The sequence below is a fragment of the Alligator sinensis genome, unplaced genomic scaffold (assembly GCF_000455745.1).
Source record: "Alligator sinensis unplaced genomic scaffold, ASM45574v1 scaffold1338_1, whole genome shotgun sequence".
Taxonomy (NCBI): Eukaryota; Metazoa; Chordata; order Crocodylia; family Alligatoridae; genus Alligator; species Alligator sinensis.
Genome location: NW_005842713.1, coordinates 143,690 through 153,254, shown reverse-complemented (window position 1 = coordinate 153,254; position 9,565 = coordinate 143,690). Strand labels below are relative to the sequence as shown.

Here is a 9,565-nt window from a genome sequence, read left to right as displayed (position 1 = left end):
TGGCCCGGGCCCTTAAATAACCTCTCTGACCTCAGCAGCCCAGTCCAATTGAAGCTGCCAATACTGGCGACAAGCCGACCAATCTACCAAGCATCCTTGGCTACCTGGGCCCCTGCTCAGGGCCAGGCCTTTCCCCCCCCCTGCCCAGGTGACCAGAGCATTCAGGCACCAGGCTTTTGTCATGTAGACAAGGTGGGAGATCCCCGCCCTGAGGGATTCAACACCAGCCTCTCAGGCTGGCAGAGACAGGTCTCTGGAGAGGGGCACCAACGGTGGCATTTCTGCCACAGGGTGGAGTTGCCGATACTCTGGAGGATAGGGCTATGATCCAGAATGACCTGGATAGACAAAAGAAATGGTCTGCCTTGAGTAGGGGGCTGGACTAAATTACCTCATGAGGTCCATTCCACCCCTACTTCCCTATGATTCTTATAATTCCTATTCTTCCTTAAAAGAGCCATTGGAAACCAGCCATTAACCAACCAACGTGTGGCAGCTATCTTTATCAGTTTATGTAAGACAATCAGAGGGATTCACTTGTCTGTTTGCACAGTCAAGGAATAGCAAACAACAAAGGACTGGTATTATATAAAAGGCATTTACCAAACTACCAGTAACGTCCTGTTTCAGCAACGGGGTTGAGAGAACAGGAGTCTGTAGTGCTTTGTAAAATGCTTTCCCATTCCACTTCTAAGCAGTATCTTCTATCAATGACCAAGATATTCCAACTTTCAGTTTTTTCAGAATTTATATGCTATTATCCTAAACCCATCAAGGTAATTTTGTATAGATGATCTAAATAGTTTAAAGTTTAATACACTATGTTTTCATGATCAAGGTACTGTACTTATGGTCAAGGTACTAATTTGAAGAATCATTCTTCATACATAGTGGGTGTTTCTACATGAAATGCTACATTGCCATAGCGACGAGCTACAGAGATGTAGCTCATTGCTATGGTGACAGTGTCTGTGGGCACTAATTGTGATGCCACTGAAACTTTATTGTAGCAACAAGCTACATCACCATAGCTTGTTGCTATAGTGATGTAAGGTCGGAAACAACCCATGTACCACTGGGACTGCACTTGCTTCAGCAACACAGTACCAACTGCACAGTTAGGGGCATGTGTAGATGTGCCCACTGGGTGTGTCATAAATTAGGACAGATAACCAATGGCAGGCTGTGCCCTCAAATTACCACCTCAGCCACAACAGTAGACTGCAAGCTGTTTAGAATTAGCTACACAGAAGTAGTTTGATTTCTCCTTGTTAAACATCAATTCTAAGAATCTATAATGTGGTGTGAAGGAGGGAACATACCAGCCAATGTAATGCCCAATGTATATGGGTACCCACACTGGAAGTACTAAATTTAATGTGCATTAGGAAAAGTGTATTAATGTACATGTAGATGTACCCATTGAGTGGTATTCAACATGAGAATTGACTGTTTCCTCGTGGGCACCCATGGAAGGAAGGGGGTTGGGCAGGATATTGTAACAGCCCAGCAATCTTCATGGATTTGAATTGAATTGAATCCTGGAGTAGCTGGCAGCTGGTGCAAATTAAAGTAATTGTGAGGTTGCTTTAAACTTCATCAGAAACTGGAGCTTTTCAGGAACTTTATCAAGAACAAAAAAAGTGAAAAATAAGTAATGGTAAAAAGCCAAATTTGCTTGTTCCTCTCCCTGAACATTGAATGCAGCATTATTTTTCTCCACTGTGTCAAACAAAGTGCATTCCTCCCAAATGCTTAGTTTTTTATTAACATTTCCAATTAGTTTGACATTTTTGGCAACCCTGGCTGGTATCATTTGTCTGCCAACTTCAGAATGTAAACAGAATTTCAGCTTGAGAAAGGATCCAATATAGCAGACTTTCCCAAGGAATTCCTGGGCTCCACATGAGAACACTTTCTATTGCTCTACTGTTTCCTGTTTCTCCGCTACAAAAATATCAGAGTGGCATTAGGCTCAAGTGGGATTTTATTTGCTCTAAGGGAAATAAAGAAAAGAGAATATATTTTCATGATGTTTTTAATCATTCAGATTTCATATTGATATTCTCACTACTAACATTTAAAGAGCAAGTGTGAAGATGAATACTTAAGCTTACAAACAATACCTGCTCAAAAGTTGGTGGAGACAATTATCTTAAATTTTGGAAATCATACATCATAGCACTATAATCTTAAAATAAAAGTGTATTGGTTTGGTCATAGTAATTTCTTTCTTCACTGTTAAATTTATATTTGCTGAGTCATTATTAAATCCTCAGAGTTTTGAAAAGGAAATGCATCAGCAACAAAAAAGTAAAAAAAAGACACTAATGTCTGGAGTATGCTGGATCACATAAAACACCTGGAATTCACGCCTGTGGAGAAAAGATAATCTTAATGGAAAACAGCACATCAAGAAATGGAAAACCTTTGGCCTAATTTCAAACTCACTGAAATACTGTAATATCATAGCTTGAAACCAAATGTAGGTATATGAAAATAAAACAAGGCAGGGAAACAAGAAAAGTTAAAATGCAAAAAGAAAACTAATCCTTGTTGAAAAATCCACTGACTTCATACTACATTAGTACAATATGTTCTGTGTAGGGTACTGTTTGTACAAGTCCACCTGGGTTGGGGAAAAGGCACTTTTATCCATTATTCCAGTAGTTCCCAGATGTTCCAGACTCAAGGTATACCTTGTTAGATTCAAGGCAGCCCTCAGAAAATGTCAACTCCTAGCTTTCGTTCATTTTGACTACTGAAAAAGAGTAATTCTTCTGTTGCCAAGAACCCAGAAAGACTACAGGTCAGAATATTTTTGATGCTGTTGATTCCTAATTGAAATCTGGATGTGTCTTGTGAATCATATACAGGTGCTAGCACACACAACTGTGCTAATACTGCACAGCACCCCAAAGCACCCTTAAAAGGATTTCTCAGAACCCTGGGGTGCCACTATACCCTCGTTGATAATCATTGCCATATACAAAGCACACACTTCCTTTTAGCTAGAATTCAGTCTTAGAATTGAATCCCTCCTAGAAGAAAAAAAAAAACACATTTCAAATAGCAAGAAACAGGAAACAAAACAACAACTGAACTTTATAAACTTTGAAAAGGTCTCCAAGTAAGCTGGGAGGTTTGCAAAATGTAAACATCCATGAGGTTTACCCAACCTTATCTACAATGCTCAGAAGGAAAAGGAACTGTACTAAAAGAATACGCCTTGGACATAGTCATATGATTTAATATTAGGAAATATCACTGTTAAAGTGCCTTAGATTCAGATCTAGACAGTATTACTCAAAAGAATGGTTTAGCTGTAAGGGTAAAATAAGAAGACATGCCAAAAACTGAACTAACCTGTACTGGTGCAAAGCTGGAGCAATTCCATTGTGGTTCATTTGCAATTATTCCAGATTTAAACCAGGATAACAGAAGAATGAAGGAAGTGACTGACCTCTATTTTTCCCACAGCATATACTGTATTCTGTAGTGTAAACAGTGCTCTTTCTGCAAGCAGGAAGAGTCAAACATAGCTAAGTGCATACCAAAGTGGTATTTTGTACTGTTTTTTCCTGAAAGCATTGTATGTAGCAATGTGATAGCACATCTTCAAAATATAGAAAAGTCAAGCCTTTCTCAAAGTACAATGAAATAAGAGTTTTAAACATAAAAGGAACACACACAAAAAATCACCCAACCCCACTCAAACAAAAAGGCAACACCAGCTGAATGATGTCAGAATATAGAGTTTAATCTCCTTATCTTCCCTGGGGTAAAGTTCCTAAAAAACCAGTAGCTCTTGTATGGGGTGTAAGAGTGCATTTTGTTAGCTCCACTCAGCAATAAAGGGCCCTTCCCACCAAAACTGATGCCAGAATTCCTAGTGATTCAGTAAGAGTAGGAGCAGTCTTCATGACTTTCAATAGGGGTGTACGTGGTAGCCGTGTTGGTCTGAGACAAGAAGACATACAAAAAACTAGAACTCTTCGTTCCAAAATGATACCTTTTATTGGACCAACTGGGAAATCAAAATAAAATTTTCTTGCAATGAAGAAAAAGGATAATTTTTTTGCGATTTCCCAGTTGATCTAATAAAAGATATCATTTTGGAACCAAGAGTTCTAATTTTTTGTATGACTTTCTATACGTATTGGTAAATTATCTAAATTACAGTGGTGAGATTGACAGTGAGCAATTATTTTCACACACTTGTCCCATTTACAATCTGCCATTTACACATTTATGTGTACAAAACAGACTTGTGTGTCCAATAAAATGTTGAAACTCAGAGTGCTGATAACTTTCACTGAGGTGAATGGGTGTTTAGGGATTGTTGGACAGAAAGCAGTTAGCAGATGTTCATTGGTGTCCCTTGCTTTGGAATATCCTTCATATACAAAGATAAAACCTGGGAAAACAGTAACAAATAAGAATATATAATCTATGGCAAAGGTTTTAGAAATGATGGGCTCCTGCAAACAGAGTTTTGCTCATTCCCTATGTTGTTCTGTTCGTTGCTATAATTGAATGGCATTATGAAGATCTTTTTGCTGCCTACAGTACTTCATTATGTAAAATCCAGCAGAATTAGTGACACAACTTTTTAAGCATTTAACGAAGAACATACTGCTTTAAAGTTCTTTTCTAAGTAACATGTATGACTCGGAAGCTTACCGTACTCTCTCAGTAGTCAGTTCCTCATAAAAGTCAAAGCAGCCTGTGGTTACGATGCTTTAGCAATCTATTCCATGTGTATCCCACTACTTCAGCTGTTACACACTTGAGTCTGACTTTCGCTTACAGCCTGTTGGAAAAATCTTACATTAGGGTGACGTAAACACTTAATATTCAGAGAAGATAAGCAGGTAATAAATCATTCCTGAGACGGGCAAACAACACAGGGAAAGATAAATGCCTTTGTGTTAAATCAGAGCCAGGCTCATGGCAATATCCATGCTAGGGAAACACAAATGTTTATTATGAGCGAATCAGGGGCAAGGCTAGTAACACCACTTCTTATTAAGGTAACCTGACACATCCTATTACTGATCCTGTTTCCGTTGCTTATCATTTTGCTGGAACTTAACTGTTTGGGCTGAAATTGTTGATGCTTCAGGATAAGTATTTTTGAACAATTTCATCCCAAATGATTTGGCTATTTTTGAGAGCCAGACTGGTAAAAACATCTTGTTTTTTGAAAATTCTGGTGATGTTTCAGTGCTCTTGCACATCTGAAGCTTGTGATAGGGACCTGAAATTAGGAAGAGGTGGTGGCCTTTGTGCCCTGGATGTGCCTTTTGTAATCCCCATTGAAAATCTGCCTGAATTTGACCAAGTTATTCTTGGTCTTTGAAAGATTCTATTCACACATACTCACTAAATATACTGCAATGCTCTCTGTTCCCTCTGAGCATGATCCATCCTCTCCAAGCTCTTAGTGCTGACCTCACTGTGCGTGAACCATCCCCATAAGTAAATGACCATGTGCCAGTTCAGGCCATGGGATCTCAGGGAGACTTTCCCTGTAATGGCTGCTTTGATCTGCTCTGGGTTAAGGCTGAGGTCAAGCAACTAGAACTGATCAAGTCTGTCTTTCCTGCACTCTTCCTGATGGCCCTGCTGTCTCAAAGGCAGACTAAAGGAAACAGCCATCTGATCTGAATGCAGCAGGAACAAAATCTGATTCAAAGTGATAAGAAAGAATTAGATTGGGAGTCTGGCAATACTATGGAGAAATAAGAAGAAACAAGTGTAACTGAGAGTTAGGGGGAGGAAAAGTAGGACTGGATGGATGAACAGGGATATAGGGAATGGTAGCCAGGGAGGTTATCAGAGATGGTAGAAGAAGAAAGATCTGAAAAGGAGCTGAGGTGTGGAAGAGACCTGGAAATGTGTAGACTCAGAGACTGATTCAGGAAGGGAGACAAGGACTAGGTGGATAAACCTCCTTTGAAAATACATCAGGGTTGTATAGTAAAAGAGTGCATTATATTCTACCCAATTTGTTGCTGAGATGGTTGTCTTTTAAGGAGAAAACTGTGGGATACAATCCTATGTTCCCCCAAGAACTAGGGCCACAAAATGTGCCCTATACTTACTGCTTCCATAAAGAAGGAGGATCCAGGGATTACAGACCAATCAGCCTTACTGCCGTCCCTGGAAAATTCATAAAGCAGGCCTGAAGAAATACATTTCTAAGCACTTGGAGGAAAGGAAGGTGATTAGGAACAGTCAGCATGGATTCACCAAGGGCAAGACATGCCTCACCAACCTGATAGCCTTCTATGACAAGATGACTGATTCTGTGGATATGAGGGGGAGCAGCGGATGTGGTATACCTTGACTTCAGTAAAGCTTTTGATACGTTCTCCCACAAAATTTTCATAAGCAAGCTAAGCAAGTACAGGATGATGAGTGGATTGTAAAGTGGATAGAAAACTGGCTGAATCGTCAGGATCAAAGGGTAGTAATCCATGGTTTAATGCCTAGTTGGCAATCAGTATAAAGTGGAGGGTAGGGATAGGATTCAGAGGGCACGTCTACACATGGTAATTTAAGGTGCATTAGCCATTTTTAAGGTGCTAAGGGTGAAGGTCTGCATGTGTATACCCTTAATGTAATTAGCCTTAAAAATGGCAATTTTAGGCTAACCATGCCTAAATTTGATACCTGCATAAAGCAGGTATCAAATTTAGGTGTGATTAGTTAAGGCACCTTAACCCACATGTAGACACCTTAGGGCAACTTGACATTGTCTATGTGACTGAATGGGCCTGAGCCAAGCCCGCAGGGCCTTGCATTGCCACCAGGCACTGCTAAGAAGAAGATGCTATGGGTGGTGTTCTGCAAGGTGCAGGTGCTGGAGCTGGAGCAGTGGTACTGGCAGCAGTGGTATGACTTGGGACTAAGTTGGCAGAAAGGGCAGGAGGCATGAGGGCTCTTGTCAAAGCACAAGGGAAAGGACCCCCCATGACTCCCTGCAGAGGAAGGGGGCAGTGCAGGCAGGGACTTTGCTAGTGGCCTGCATCTCTCCCTTGGGGTGGTAATGCAGCCCAGCAGGGGTGGAACACCTCACTGCTTGCCCGGGATTCAGGTGTCCTTAGAAGTTTTGTCCCTCCTGTGACAGCAGGTAGGCTGAAACTATATCTGCTCCCAGTGCCCAGCATGGCTTCCCCTGCTTCATCCACCTTCGTCCCAGGCAAGCACCCAGCTTCCCTGCTGGACACTGTCATTGAGAGAGGTAGCATAATCTCCTGGGGGCTCTGCTCTACTCAGTCCTGGCAGGCTGGGTGCAATGCAAGTGGAGACTGGGCCTTGGATTAGGTGGGCCAAGGAGAGAGCCGAGCCCCAACCCATATTGCACGCAGCTTGCCTGAGCTGAGCTGAACAAAATCCCCAGGAGTTCACGCCACGTCTCATATGGGCAGTGTCTGACAGAGGCCAGGCGCTTGCCCAGGATGGAGATGGGTGAAGCAGGGAAATCTGTGCTGGGTGCTGGGGGCAGATGCAGTCCCAGCCTGCCTGGTGTCCCAAATAGGAGATGCAGTGCAGACTTCTAAAGGCACCTGAATCGTGAGTGGTCAGTGAGGCACCCCACCCCTGCATTGCCCAGCTGGCAAACCCACCCTGAAGGAGAGGTACAGGGGAGCCACTAGCAAAGTCCTCATTGCGCTGCCCCCTTCCCTGACAGGGAATCATGGGGGGACCTTTCCCTCTGCTTCAACAGGAGCCCTCATGCCTTCTGCCTCCTCTGCCAACTTAGTCACAAGTGGGTCAGCACACCAACAGGAACTGCTGCTGCCATAACCACCACAGCAGCCCCAGCATCTGTGCCTTGTGGAACAGCATTCACCACATCTTCTTCTTGGTGGCACCTGGTACAGCATGGCACCCTCAGGCTTGGCTCTGACCCACTGTCAGCTGACACTGGGGGCAGGAACACGGGGAGGAGGTTAGAGCCAGGGCCAGGGCCAGGCTGATGGTGTCCGGGGGGACTGGAGGCTTCCACTCCTTGGCTGGTGCTGGGATGCACAGCCCAGGTACACTGCCATGGGCTTCCATGGGCTGTCCAGGGCAGGCTGCCAATGTGGTCCAGCCTGCCAGGGCAGGTTGCCAATGTGTTCACCCAGTGTGTTACGTTAAGGTGCCTTAAAGGGTCCACATGTAAATACATGCCTAAATCACCTTAATGCGCTGTAGGCTAAGTTGCCTAAACTTAATGCAACTTAGCCTACAGCGCATTAAGGTGACAAATTGGAGGACTGGACCAAAAGAAATCTCATGTGGTTCAATAAGGACAAGTGCAAAGTCCTGCACTTAGGATGGAACAACCCCATGCACCGGTACAGGTTGGGGGCTGACTGGCTAAGCAGCAACTCTGAAGGAAAGGATTTGAGGGTTACAGTGACGATAAGCTGAATATGAGCCAACAGTGTTTGCTTATTGCCAAGAAGATTAGTGGCATACTGGGCTGTAATAGTAGAAGTGTTGCTAGAAGATCAGAAGTGATTCTTCCCCTCTATTTTGCACTGGTGAGGCCACATCTGGAGTACTGTGTCCAATTTTGGACCCCCCCAATACAGAAAGGATGTGAACAAATTGGAGAGAGCTCAGCAGAGAGCAGCAAAAATAGTGAGGGGGTTGTGGCACATAACTTCTGAGGAGAGGCTGAGGGAACTGGGCGTTTTTAGTCTAGAGAAAAGGAGACTGAGAGGGGATTTAATAGCAGCCTTCAACTACCTGAAGGGTGGTCCAAACAGGATGGAGCTGGACTGTCCTCAGTGGTGCCAGATGATAGAACAAGGAGCAATGGTCTCAAGTTGCAACCAATGTTCCCTCTAAGGTGTAGCGGTCCGTGAGCACACTGCTTCGGTCTGTGAGTGCACCACTTCGGTCCTGCCTCCCCCTTTCGGTGCACGCCACTTCAGAAACCACAGGTGCCTAAGGGGCACCCTGCATAGAGCCCTATAAGGGCCAGGGACCCTGGCCTGATACTGTAGTGGAGGGTGAGCAGCTTTGTCTGGGGTTAGAGACCCCGGGGGACTGGGATGGATGGAGAGGAGCCTTACCAGGGCCAGGGACCCCTGGGGAGAGTAGGAGTCTGCACACAACCAAAGAAGGGGACCCCAAGTCCTACCTCAGGGGTGGACAAAATATGGCCCACAGGCTGAATCCAACCTGCCAGACAAATTAATGCAGCCCACAGGCAGGTGCCCAATTAATTGCATCTGGCCTGCCCTGCAGTTTTCCCTGCTATGCTCCACATGGGGCCAAGCCCAGCTCATTCCCCAGTACAGTGTGATGTGCTGCCACACTCACCAGTGGGCACAGCCAGTGTGCACAGCTTCCGGGCAGGGCAGCTGCCACTGCTGCAGGCTGCAGCCGGAGCACGTGCCAGCCCCCAGCCTCCACCCTCACCTCACCTCAGGAAGCGAGGAGACATATGGCATCAGGGCTAGGAAGTGGAGCAGTTCCCTGGCACCAGCCCCAAGCCCCAGCCCCCATCTTGCCTTGGGCTTACCTCTGGTAAGAGTCCTGCACCAGCCCCAGTGCACTC

The 9,565-nt window shown here is 44.5% G+C and overlaps 1 protein-coding gene across 2 annotated transcripts in view; it reads right to left on the bottom strand.

Moving 5' to 3' along the window:
- LOC102384811 (trace amine-associated receptor 1) overlaps positions 1–4,779 on the bottom strand; it is a 26,142-nt gene extending 21,363 nt beyond the window's left edge. The window contains exons 1-2 of one of the 2 annotated variants that reach the window (XR_003096360.1): positions 4,684–4,779; positions 2,218–3,041 (exon numbers count right to left, since the gene is read on the bottom strand). The gene's annotated coding sequence lies outside the window, so the exon portion shown is untranslated. Of the gene's footprint in view, positions 1–2,217; positions 3,042–4,683 lie in introns of those variants that run through there. The other variant, XM_025216217.1, reaches the window with a different exon arrangement.
- Between the last annotated feature and the right edge of the window lie 4,786 nt (positions 4,780–9,565).